The 14,416-nt window shown below is 30.1% G+C and overlaps 1 protein-coding gene across 1 annotated transcript in view; it reads left to right on the forward strand.

Annotated features, from left to right (window-relative positions):
• LOC117231911 overlaps positions 1-14,416 on the forward strand; it is a 65,257-nt gene that overhangs the window by 3,554 nt on the left and 47,287 nt on the right. The gene's annotated exons all lie outside the window — the stretch shown is intronic.

Consider the following 14,416-nt stretch of genomic DNA (forward strand, 5'->3'; position numbering starts at 1 on the left):
AATCCAATGGTTCCAATTTAATAAGGTATAACGATGATATTGAATCGATCTTCAATTTATTAAAATTCCATGATTCGAATTTAATGAGGTATACTGATATTGAATTGATCTCGAATTGATTTACGATGTTGCAATTAAAAAGAAGAATTACGCAAAAAAAAGAAAGATAGGCAAAAATCGATATGTATTCACTCAGGTCTTATCAAATACAATGCATTTTCACAGAAACACATTTTGGTAAGATCAATAAATAACAAGTTATTCTAGGTGGCAGTTCTTGTTGATTCACTCTGGGTAAATATCTCGTCAATCATGAATTTTTCGAATATTTTAGATGTTCATATACAAAAATTTGAAAGAATTGATTTATGTAAAATGTACGTTTGATGGATGAAGATCAAACTTTTCCTTATCTTCTGATCGTTGTAAATCATCTATATATGGTATGAAAATACTGTTTCGTTAATATAAATAATATTATGTAAATAGCGTTATAAATAATATGATATAAATAAAATTATTTACACAATATCAATATTATTCGTATTATATCGCTTAAATACATAATATGTAAAACTACACACACGTTGTTCAAGCGCAGTAAGTGTTGATCTTCGATGAGAAACGCATTGAACGTAAGTACGTTTCCACGCGGAAGATTTTTTGGTGAGTGAAGGTCCTCGAATGCTACTTTTTCTTTTTATCGAATCGAACGTTATACGTGTGTACCGAGACGTTTCCATTCGGGCCAAACCAGTTCCGGTCGGATATTATATATCGCGTGTTCCACGTAATTGCAAAATACTGCCTGCTTTATAGAATACCAACAATAATTACGAAATTTATTATTTCACAGGAAGGACAAATTTTTTGTAAGCCATTTCATTAAATTTCTTAATTTAATTTCCAAATTTCTACCGGCTTCAGAATTCGGCTAAATCCAAGTGTAAAGCCGATATGCCGATATAATACGACAGAATTAATTAGACAGAATAAAAGAAAGTCATATAGCATAAACTAGAAAATGATATAGCTGCGTAATTGTTGCGTGCCTGATTCTGCAAAGTGTACAATGTATTTTACTTTTGTTTATTAATGCAAACACAATAAGAAATATCATCGTGATACAACGATTTTAATGAAATATTGTAGATTCATAGTGTAGCTGAAAATAATTAACACATGTATTTTTTATCGACAATTGTCTGCATTTAAAAGATGAGAAGAATGGTCGGAAAATTCAGGCATTCGGGGAAGTGGTGTTCTCTGAAAGCAGCTATGATGGACATTTTACTCGCTTGATTTACGTTATACACTTTAATTTCTTAACAAGGCTAGGAAGTATTATGACTACGTTGGAAAAAGGAAATCCTCGTGGTACAGGAAGTCTGGTTACAGTTCATTGGAGGTTAGTTACTCTTAAGTGTCTCGTTGATCAATTTCTTAAGCTATGAAGCATTAGCAAAGAGATATCGCAAGTTTGCAAGGCAGAAAAGGCGGCCAAACTGTGGCACAACATTAGGTTGAAAATTGAAGGACTGTTTCAGTATATAATATGTAAGTCATGTAAAATAAGAAATTCACGTTGATAACTATTTGAATTTTTATATCAATGACTTGACTGATGCGAGCAAGTATAGAAGCATCAAAGCATATTTTACATCAAGTAAAATACGACTAGGCGTACTCAACTTGTGCAAAATTACAGAATTATTAAATTCTTGACCAAGTATTGTCGACATTCGAACTGTTGTAAACTTCGTGAAAAAAAATCGCATAACAATCTGTCTGATCTCATTTTAAGGTTTGAAGCTTACTCTGATGTTTTTATATCGTATGACGAGCGGGAAAGTGAAGGTACTTTTCTTTTTCGAAAATTTGCCATTTTCAAATGATTGTACGGAGTTTGCAAAATTTTCTTCGAGATTCGCTTTAAAATGCCTTTGTAAAGCAGAGTCTCCCCTTTACGATGACCTTAAAAAGCTTGATGTACGATTTCTTTTTCGCCATTTTATCGCACTTTAAATGAAAAGTCGAGCTGCCGGCATTGGAGTAATAATCCAAGGTACACCTCGAGGAGGTTGCATGGTCAGACTTGTTCCTTGTGTGTAGCGTATTTAATGCGTGTGTTAACCGTGTAACGTGTGTATAATGCGTATGCTTAGGCTGCGTTAGCGTGTTTGTTTAATGTGCGTATTGTGTATGTTTAATGCGTGTGTAGTATAAAGAGGATTTCACGTTCGATTCTGTCAAAGACTTCAGGCTCGTCAGGTTCTTGTTAAATGTACTAAATACACACTAAACACACGTGTAGAAGCACAGGAGATACAAATCCAACCGTGCAAAAATGTATAAAGTATTCAAAGTAGAGTACCTATTATCATATTTAGTAAATCGGAAAAATGTCGACTTGCATGTAATTTGCATTAAATATCCCTTTACTTTACTTTACTTTATTTTTCTTTAACTATTTTATATATTTTTGCATATTGCGTACATTGTGTACACGTTTGTACCATTATAAATTTCTGCAAATGTAAACATCCGCAATCTCCTACCGAGGAATTAGTGGGATTATAGGAACCCGAAAGAGTATTTGTAGTTAAGTAAATAACAGTTCGGATTGATCAGGAAAATAAATAGCAATGATGTTTTAAAGTGTGTATGTTTAGTGTGTGTCTAATGCAGGCAAGAATCCTTGTCCTATCCTGTCAGAGTCCTCAGGTTCGTTAGGTTCTTGCTAAACGTACTAAACACGCACACTACACATGAGATACAAGTCGGACCGTGCAACTTACTCGTGGTGTATCTTGGATTATTCTAATTCCGGTGACGCTTTTTTACTTCAAAGTTCAATAAAACCGTTGCAAAGAACGGTATAACAAAAGAAAGAGTATCTTCACCTCTGCGAGCATAGAGAAAAATAAACGCAGTGTTCCAAAAGAGGAAGTCTCGCGCTTTAAAATAAGCTCAGGCATATTATTTTTTTTTCAAGAATTTATAACAGTTCGAATATTGACAATTTTCCACGGAAAATCTTTAGTGGCTAATTACATCTATTGCACAGCCTATTACATATAATAGTCGATGCGAGTGCATACAGTCAATGAACAAAAAACATGATCGTTTTAGTCAAGCCTATTTAAGTTTAAGTAACTCGAAGTAAATGACTCGACTAATAAAAATGAACGTAGGTATTTCAAAGGATACTTTAAGTCAAGTAAAATAAGATTATACTCAATGTGTAATTTCAATTTGATTGTGATATATAACCTATTATTATGTTTGATGCGATTTTAAACAATCAATTAAAAACAAAGAGAACTCCATATTAATAGTGTGATGTCAAATCTATTTGAGTACAAATGATTTATAGCGAGAGACTTGATTAATGAATAGATTGCGGATGTTTATACAATTCCATATTTTTACGAGCGTAGCTAAAGAAATGGAAGATAGAAATTTTAACTAGTAAACACTACAAATAAAACTTCATTAGTCACTAAAGATGCAAAAATGTGTGAAGAATCCAAAGTAGAATGTCTATTATAATATTTAATAAATTTTTTACATTACTCTACTTTAACTATTTCATATATTTTTGCATATTGCCTACATTGTGTACGCGCTTGTATCATTGTATATTTCCACAAATGTAAATACTCGCAATTTATTAATAGGAAAATAGAAACCTGATAGAATATTTATAGTTAAGGAAAAAACAGTTCCTGTAGGATAAGAAAATAAAATGCAATGATGTTTCCCGCTCTGAATTATATTCGGAAATCAAACGAGAAATCTTCGTTCACTCTAATTGTAAATAGAAACAGTCAGTAATGATATTTTCCGGGTGATTCATCCTTTGTTTGCAGTTGTAATTTTTCAAATGGTTTCTTCTTATGTAATATTAAGTGGAATATACGCTTTAATCCGTGTAGATGAGCGAATATTAACGGATTCTATAAAACAACGATGTAACATTTCCAATCTATTGACGTTACTAAAAGTTCAATTCATCGTGATAGATGATATTTCGCGAATAGGCAATAACTAATTACGTAGAAGTCGTTACGTTGACGTAAATTTCTTGCGTTGATACAACGAACAGTTTTTAATACGTGATAAACCGTGGCAGGACTATTTTGAAGCTATGACAACTGGTTTATTCTCCTTAAACTGCTAGGTCTCATGTACCTACCTTATGTACGTGTAAGTTTGTACGTAATCTTATTAGCTAATCACGTGCACAATTCGTGCACAACGGTCATGAGAGTAATTATGACTGTTGACTTCACATCTTGCATATTTTGTTTCACATGTACCATGAATACGATTTACGCGTCTGTTGAAAAATAAGACTGATGATTCGAAAACGTTGTACGTGCATTGTAGAAGTGATCTTGATTAGTCGATTTTCATAAATTAGCAATATTTTACATGTTCGCGAAAGAAAATGCAGGGAGGAAACTATTCATATTTTTTCAACGTTCAAGCAACTAATAAGCATAGACAATTTTAATATGAATTAAATAACGTTTAGTATGTTCTATAAAGTTTGTATAAATTCACGAGAGAAATAAAGATTTCATAAAGGAAAGGGAGATCATTGTGGTTTCTTTGTAATTACAGATTCGTTCCAATTATTAAATTATCTGTCAATCAATGTATTCTCCTTATAGCTTTATTTTTCTATTTTTACGTGACCACGTGTGTCATATATTTGTGTCATATATTCTATAAATATCGAATAGTATCGAAGAGACACTATACTTTGTAAACTTTAGATTTACATTGATAATTGTTTAACATATATAAACCTCGATAAACAAAAAAGATTTATACATGTCTGTGAACCAAAGAAACAAATACATAAAACGCGATATTCGACTTCTTTTTTGACATTTTTCCCACGCTTTGTTGGCTATCTTTTGATTAAAGTACATATTTTAAACGGGAGTATACTGAGAAATGTCAACCGCCAAAGCACGAGGTATTATATTCTCTAACTACCAAGATAAGAATAGCAAATATGATGTGCATAAATTTGATAGATGAATCTTCAATTCAGTACAAACCGAAGTTCGGAGATAAAATTACAATTTTTAATTATTCCTCAATTCTAATGTCGCTGATTCAGAAATTCCATATCAAAATACGGAAGTATTGTTTTCACATTTGCAAAAGAGTTTTCTTTTCGGGATATATTCAACATGCTGTAATTGTTTCATACATATCCACGGGAAAAGAGTTAATAATCTTGTAACTTCGAAAATAAATGAAACCATTCATAATGCTATGTCTATTGTAAAAACAATGGTATTTAAATCATCATCCTCTTTGTTTTCCGAGACGCTAATAGACATAGTCATCCAGAAAAATCATTGTATACCTTATAGAAAGAATATCTTTATTTAGGAATATAATAATAGTTTTGTAACAGTCTTTAGTACCGATATTGTTTGCATTCGATTTGATACTTTTGGTAATATCACTATTGAATATTTGTATCTTTTTCAAGAGTTGGGTATTTATCTTACCAAATGACATTGGGGGACTTTTCACTGACTCAACAGAGTAATTTACATGTTAATGCGTCTCTATACCAGGCAATATAAATTGAGCAATACAATCCGATAATCTCACAGCTTTAGATACATAGCAGAATGATTAGATACATGTAAAATGTTCGTGTATAATCTACCGAGGATTTCGGCGAGATAAGATAACCGCGGAAAATAATTAGGTTTTATGAAGTATAGTTTTTGATGTATATGAACAATAAAGATTAATTACACAGTCATTAATCTTGTGTAAGACGTTTAAATTACTATTTATTGGTATGCATATTTTATAACTGAAATTGAAAATGTTTAGAAATACCAATTAAATAGACAACCTATCAAAATACAAAGTACTTGTATTAATATCTGTTATATAGCTACCATACTAATTGCTGAGTTAATTGGTAATTATATAGGATTTCGAATATACACCGAAATATAGAAAGAGATAAATATGATGAAAATTCTAAATAAGTAATTTCAAGTACAAGTTAGTTTTATTACTATGATACTTACCAGAAAGAATAAAAGATAGTCACAGGTTTATGAGGTGACTGTAAAGGCTTATTTATACAATTTCAAAATACTTTTAAGACGAAGATCAGATCATTCGGCTTAATTTTAATGTCATCGAGAAGATAACGATTTATATTACCTCCATAAATTTTAAATAAACAGAAATTTAACTCATTGCTACACCTGTATTTTATTGTTTATATGACAAATATTTATTTACATGTTTTTATGTTAATAAGCTCCTATTTCTTTTATTTTCATATATATTTTAATAAAATTCATTTCGAATAGAAGAAAGAATTGTTTAACTGAATTGGATTGTTAAATCTAAATTGATAAATTAGCAATATACGTGTATGATTTTCTCAAAGACCAAACTGGTCAAATCCATGTTTCGTTTCCCCGATTTCATTACCAATGTACGTATATGAATAATGTTCAATTGTGAAAAAATAAATGACTTACTTCCACAAGTTCATTTATCCCATAGAGGTCGCATAAATCATAATAAACAAGATAAATTTTGAAAAATAATCATTACCTTTTTCTATTTCTTAACCTTGAGGTTGATCAATGTGTGTCTCCTGAGTGGTTCATATATCAGATACATGATACGATGATCTTTCAATTTACAACTTTAATTTCCTATAAAACCGGTCGTGCAGTACAATTAATTTTGGAATTTATGAGAAGTTTACACTTTTGGAAAAAATTCAAACATAACATGGATATATTACGCGAGACTAATTTAATTCTGTCTTACGACACTTTTGTTTATCCTATCCAACTATTTCAAAACTATTGCCTTGCCCAGTCATGTGAGACAAAATGTATATTCATAACATATGTTTGATACATCTTATTATCTTTCCTTGCTGTTTACTCGATACATGATTAATTCATAACATTCCATGTGCATATTATGTACATTGCATAGTATGTACATAAGATCTATGATTAAAATCGATATCTGTTCAATCTTTATTTTAACTTAATAACTCAGATAACTTATCAGACTTATTTTATTTTTGTTATCAGTCATTTGAGTTATTCGTCTGGTCACTATACTGACATTAAAACTGGCATCGTTAAATATCCTTTTTATAATAGTATCTATTATTAATCGGGACGAAAGAATTTTGCAAGGAAGAACGAAATTACGAAAATCTATACTTTCCATATTATGCGAACTATTTATTGAATTATTTATCTTTTGTACGAAACATATTTTCTGTTGTCCTACGCGTTGGAATTTCTAGCCCGCTAGCAAAATAATAGTTGCGTTTTGGGTTAATAAAATTTTGTCTTGACTATTGTGGAACGCATTACGATAGATTCGTACATTTTTTAATTTTAATGTTTTTTGAACACAAACTTTCAAGCTTCTAAATTTTCAAATCTTTAAGCTTTTGAATTTTTTATTTTTTATTGTGCACATCGCAATAAAGCTTATATTCTTCCATCGAATTACACAATGAATTACGAATTTACGTCAGATATTAAGAGAAATGTAAAGAATAAGAAATGTATTTAACCTGGAGTTTAAACAAAATACAGATAAAATTCGCTGTCACTCGCTTTTCCCTAATTTATTCCTAACCACGTCCCGCAGGAAAAAATTTCTGTTTCACCTTTTTTACTCGATTGCTACTCATATGCATATTTCATACTTTTACTATCTATTAGATATACATTGCTCGAAATCACAAAGTACGCTTATACGTATATTTATTTCTTGCGTTAGAAACAAAATCGGCGGATACACTTGAAAATAAGAAATTTTAAACCAAAAGAAATGTTTTATAGCCCAGTTCTAATAAATCTATTATCGGTGATACGCCTTGATAACTATTATCAACCTACTGATCTGATTCTTCAATATCGTAAAAGCAATAATCTTACAATTTTTAAACCGAAGTAACCTATTTTCTCTAAGATATTATATGTGGAGAAAACCAGAGGAAATGTACTTTTATTTTATATTTTGTTTACTATAGATCAACTACTCACAAAGTCATTATAGACGATTAAAGTGGTCAGTTTGGAATGTCTGTGTTTCGACGAGTTTCTGTTTAACAATAATAGATAAGATTAAATATTTACTGGAGATAAAAAGTGGATATTGTTCAACAACTTAACGAAAGAATGAAATTGCTTGAAATTCGGATAATATCTTTACAAATAGCAAATAATTATTTAACATAGAAAGATGACTAGTATCTGTATACATGATAGTGTATTCAAATTGAACATCTAGATCTTTTCTTGTTATTGAAGATGTGAAAGAGTAATTAAGAGGATCTATATCGTGTCATTGAACTGGTCTTCCTACCGACTTAGCAGCACACATAATGAAGCATCGCATTATAATATAACAGATGTTGACATGTAAAGAAATGTAGATGACCTTGGAATAATCTTTATGACGACCTTGTTATGGAATTTTTCTTATTATCACCAGATGTAAGTCTTAAAATCATATAAAATTCACTTAGTCGCATTTTTTTATCTTCGGTTGATATAATTTAGATATTGGATTCGACACATCCTGACGAAAGAAACTCATTTATACAATTATATTGAAAGGAAATCTTGGCCTATCGATCTTCTGTTGATTGATTTGAATTATCTGAATGTGAACTTCTATTATCGGAACGAGTTATCATAGACAAGAATCAGTGAACTCTCGTTACATTACCGTGGAACTCTATTTATTCGAATTTTATTTATTGAAACGAAATTTTGGTATAAACTAAAGTTCACAGCATATAAGCCTTGACTTTCATTTGAAAACTTTATATATACATAAACACAAACATTTTTATCTTTATCTTTATGTACAAAAATGTAATTTATGTAATTTAATTAGATTCTTTTCTTTCTGTTCTGGACAACTTGGTCTCTACTTGTGCCTTTCTGTTTTCTTTCTCTAATTATCCCTTTCATAATTTCTATCTCCAAAGAAATTTTAATTTCGAAATTTGGTGTTCTTTTTGCTTAAATGAACTGCCGCCGATTAATTCAGAATTATTCAGTGACGAAAATCACTGAACTCGTATTGTAGTAATTGTTTTTCCTCCTGATGGATTTAGATAAATGGACCGGCAGCGTATATGGACACCATACATGTTTGTTTGTCCATAGATTTAGATAAATAGATTTTTATTGCAGAATACATGTTGTAATAGAGCGTAAATATATGCGTCTTCTTTTAAAAGCTTCTTAATTCAAATGTAAACTCAAATGCAAACCAAACGCGCAGCATCACCGACGTCATGCTCGCAATTCTTCCATAATGTGTAAAACAAGTAAGTAGGAGAATTACGTAGTGTAGGTTTGAACTAAGCGAGACCAATCTCCTTCGAGATACAGATAATCATCCATTACAGAAACTGACGCAAGTTATTGCTACCATCTAAACTAATAACGCACGTTTTATTCAGATCCAGTTCTTGAAACTTGAAAGAAATGCATTGTCATAGATCGAAAGGTGTTCTACATTTCCATAATATTTTTTCGTAATCGAACGTAACATGGCTTGCGGCGACAGCAGTGCCGAGAAATACATGAAATTTACGATGGAAATTTATTGTTAACCTGTTTTACGTCGTAAATTAATATTCCTAGGCTTTCGTATTTTATTCTGATTACAACATGCAATTTATATAGCAAAAATTTAGCGATTCTAGGCACATACAAGTTACAGCACAACTTACACAATGTTAATTCTTTAACACTCGAACTACCAAACCCGTCAAAATGATTTCGTTTCTTTATAATTACTGAAAACATATAGGTATTTTTCCAAAACTAATATTGATTTTTAGTGAAACAGAGGCATGATTATGTGGCTCCATTCATTTTAATTAATATCGTTCGAATCATAATGATTGATATATAGAATATTTAAATACATATAACAGACTCATAGTTCTACTGTTAACTTATATACAGATTCTATACGGGATTTGAAATACACGAAAAAATGTCTATCGATCTGTTGTGTAGAACAAGCTTTGGTATGTTTAGCGTTGCAATGAAAATTACGCGTTATTGTATCACGTAAAAAATTCCACATCAATTTCAAACATCTGTTCGAATAAATACCACGATTTAAAAGATCGTTTCTAGAGATAGGATTACTCTAAGCATCGATTACATATGGAAAAAAAATGGACAATAAAAACGAATAAAAATAAATGGAATGAAATGACGTTGAAAGCAGATTCTAGAATTAAACTGTTTACCAGATTTCTATCGCAATGATTAATGAGTTATTTTGCGTCCTCGTTAAAAATATTGACGTTTCTACCTCCCGCGAAGGTCTCTCGCATTGATAATCCTTAACAGTGACTACGTATGTTTACCATTATTTACACAATTCCGAAGAGTTTATCAATAAATTGCTCTTGGACGGAGAATATTTAATCTGACTCAATGGTTTAGTTATTTAAGAATGAGCCTAATGAGAAAATTCCAAGACTGTTAAGATTACAAATGTAAGGAAAACCTGTGATATGTATTATTACACACAATATTCTTACTTTTTCTCACAATTTATTTTATACCTACGTTATAATGGCCATATATATATATATATATATATATATATATTTATATTTATTTATTATATTTATATATATATATATTTATATATATATATATATATATATATATAAATATATATATATATATATATATATATATATATGGCAGTATACTTTAACTAATGTATATAAAATATTGTATATAAAAATGTTTATAAAAATATATATATAAAATGGGTATATATTATAGAAATAAGTCATGACTGAAATATAATTAAATATATAGCTATAACACAGCTAGTAATAATTTACATCGGATTTAAAGAATGTAATTTATCTAGTTACAGATTCGTTCTACTATCCAATTGTAAAGAAAGAAATTGGTTGTTTCGTATTTTTCAATTGTACTAATGGGGATTCAATACGATTACAATATATGTGCGTAGAAATTATCTTGTTCATTACTGCTTTAGAAAAATATGTTTAATTGTCAAACATGATTAGATACAATTATTGTATTGTATTGTATTCTTTTTCTTATACATATCGTGTACTGATAGCTATTCATAGTAGATTACATTTTGATAAATTAAATAATTGTTCGCTTTGATTGTATAGATTATTATAACTTGATAAATGAATCGAATGTTTACAGAACTTTTGACTTTTGGAATATTGAGATATTTTTCAATCTGCACCGTTTGTCACACTAATGAGCAAAGATAATAACGTCAACCTACGATAATAAATTTCCTTGGTGATAAAAAAATTATAGAATACGAAAAAAACTGTCTAATGTATCTAATTGCCAGGTTTTATTTTTGTTCTGCTTCTTCTTTTTCCTCATCTAACAAAATATTTTAGCACGTTGTTCCAACTGAGTCAATACGTTGTGTATCCAATATATCATTGGAACTGCGATCGTTACCAAAATAACATTTTCTAATTTGTTCGGTATATATCAAACAAATTTATATAGAAAACAGCATACAAGGGAAAAATTCTTTGCACTAGTTCGCCTACGAGAACTCTATTATCAATGGGAATTATTTTTTATAATTTCCTCCCTCAAACTATTGCTTTATTATGGTAACTTAAATTATCTTTAAAAATATATTGTAGATTATTTTTTTTAATCACGTATTGTCAACATATTGTATGGTCGCAATGAACAATACAAATTTTCTATAGTCACGACGAATGATTTTGAAACGTATCGGTTAAACTCGATCGTGGCGAAAGTTTTTTCTACGTTGCTTAACTTACATTACATTACATACATTGTAAACGACTTCAATAATTCTGATATTTTATATGAAAAATAATAAAAGCAGGCACGCAAGGCTCAGGATGGTACAATTTTACTGACTTGAATTGCTCTTGGTATGTATGTAACTCGCCTACGTTGATTTAAAGCTTTAGAGGGGAAAAGTGGATTGATTGACCATACTGACCTTGGACGTGTTGGCAGTTAACGCTAATTTGTTCTAATAGATTAAGTTAAGCAAATTTAGCGAGTAGTAAAAGCTGTCAAGTAATTCTATTATCGCGAAATATATTTCCTCGAAATCGATTTAACAATTTGCCACTTTAAACTAATCTGCGCAGTCTGAAAATATTAAATTAATTGATCGATATATTTCATGATTTTATTCGTGTCCATGAAAATTTAGAATTTTTTTTTACAAAACCAGATAGTGGGAATCTATGCAAAACTTTACTTTACTCATTTAACCCACCGTAATTTTGATTCTTTGAATTCCAAATATACGCAGTATCCGCGCGTAGAATATAACAATGAAATTCATAAACGTGTAATGATAATAACAATAGTCAATCAAAGAAGATTGCTTACGATCGAATAAAATCATGAAAGTTAGCAGGTAGGAAGATTATCGATTAAGATTAAGTATAAAGATAAAGTTTGATTTAATTGAAATTTGTTGAGCAGCAATATTCATTTTGATGATATGTTACATATGATGGCATTTTAAGAATAAAGTAATCTGCCGAATTAACTGACTTTTGTATGCACATCTCGATTCATCATGTATAATCCGTGATTCATTTCTTGACTTTATAAAAGCCTGATTGAAATTCTTATTTCTTGATTGAGACTCTTACTTCGATTGTATAAGAACAAACTGTTTGAAATTCTTTGTCGTACTTGAAAATGTGAAGATTTTATCAATAAAGTGTCCTAAGTGAAAATTTTGTTGTCATTTATTCTACACATAATACACGTACATAAATGTCTTCACGTTTAATAATTTATACTTTATGATCAGTAGGTTATTTAAAAAATTATCTTTACTTAATTTTTTTTTTCTCGAAATACATGTCGTTTTACGTCATTGTATCTATGGCGACCTAAAATTTATAAAGCGGAGGGGATAAGTATGCTCGCAAGTTTTCCTTCAGTTTCTCTTAAAATTTTTGCATAGTTTCATTTTCCATTCGCGAGAACGATCTTTGTTATAATTACAAAATTAAGAAATTTCTTGTTAATATTATGATATCTCGAAGACTGTTTCTTTTTTACACGTATACTGATTGAAAAATAGTTTATCAACAAAACTGCTTATCGTCTTTATTGTGTTTATCAAGACAAACATTTTTTAAAAGATTTCTTCGTGTGTACATAGGTAATAACCCGCCTCTTTCTGGATATCTAAAGTAAATTATGACACTTAGAAAACAAAACGATCTTACAAAAATTATCCTACGATAAACAATATATTAATATTATGAAAATAGAAAGTACAGATAAATAGAATTTTTCTAATTTTTTATCTTTTTCCATAAATATGGAATTTTCCACGCGAGTGACGAAGTTAAAGTAAAGTTTAATCAAGACTAAAGGAAGTGATTAAATGGAACAGATTACTCGGACATTTTGATTTATTTGACTCGTCAAACAATGATCGATAACTCCTCTTACTTTACACAGTTTGTGTGTTGATTTTCGAGCGAAATTTTCTAAAATAAGAAATTAACTATGAATAAGCTTTATTTGTCTAAGAATGTAACTGTGTTTTTATCTTTCGGTAGCTAAACGCATGGACATGACGTCCGAGTGTTGTCAGTAGTCCGGAAACCATTGAGGTTAACGGTCATCGATAGATTCTTTCCAACGCAAACAGCGCAGACGTTCCGTGTTTTGCAATCACTTTAATCTGTATCGCTGTTAATTGTAATTTCTCAAGTTACCAATAGAACATTCGCATAGCAAGACATTAAATAACATTATAGATAAACAACTATTAAACATTAAACATTATAGATAGACAACTATCTAAAATATTAAAAATCAGACGAAACTTTGTCGTTCGATCTCTTTTTTGCCTGTTTTGGATTTCGCGTATTTACTGGAAATTTAAAGGTAATAAAATGCGTGTGTACGCGATATAAAACGTCTAAAGCAGAATTACACGTTTTAATTTTTGATAGGTCAAACAAATCTCTATTTCAGTTACTATACTACTATATTATTTGTAGATATTACTATATTTTCCGTTCTTCCTTTTTTCTTTCTAATATACCGCAGCGTGTTTGTAAATCGAAACTTGCGAGTGCTTTCACTCGCCGGTGCCTTAGATTCGATTAGCAAAACTACACTCCAGCGGAAATATTCGATTTATTCGCTTCTGCTCGGCAACTCGAAGAAAATGAAGAAAGGCAAAGAGAAAAAAATAGAAAGGTAAAATTCAGAAAAGCGAAGATCCGCGACGTTTTTTTGTCTTCGGCAGAAAACATCCTATTTAGCGCGGTTTACAGATGAATAAGTTTTGA

Source organism: Bombus vosnesenskii, unplaced genomic scaffold (genome assembly GCF_011952255.1).
Source record: "Bombus vosnesenskii isolate JDL3184/JDL3185 unplaced genomic scaffold, Bvos_JDL3184-5_v1.1 scf7180000013275, whole genome shotgun sequence".
In the NCBI taxonomy this organism is placed as follows: domain Eukaryota; kingdom Metazoa; phylum Arthropoda; class Insecta; order Hymenoptera; family Apidae; genus Bombus; species Bombus vosnesenskii.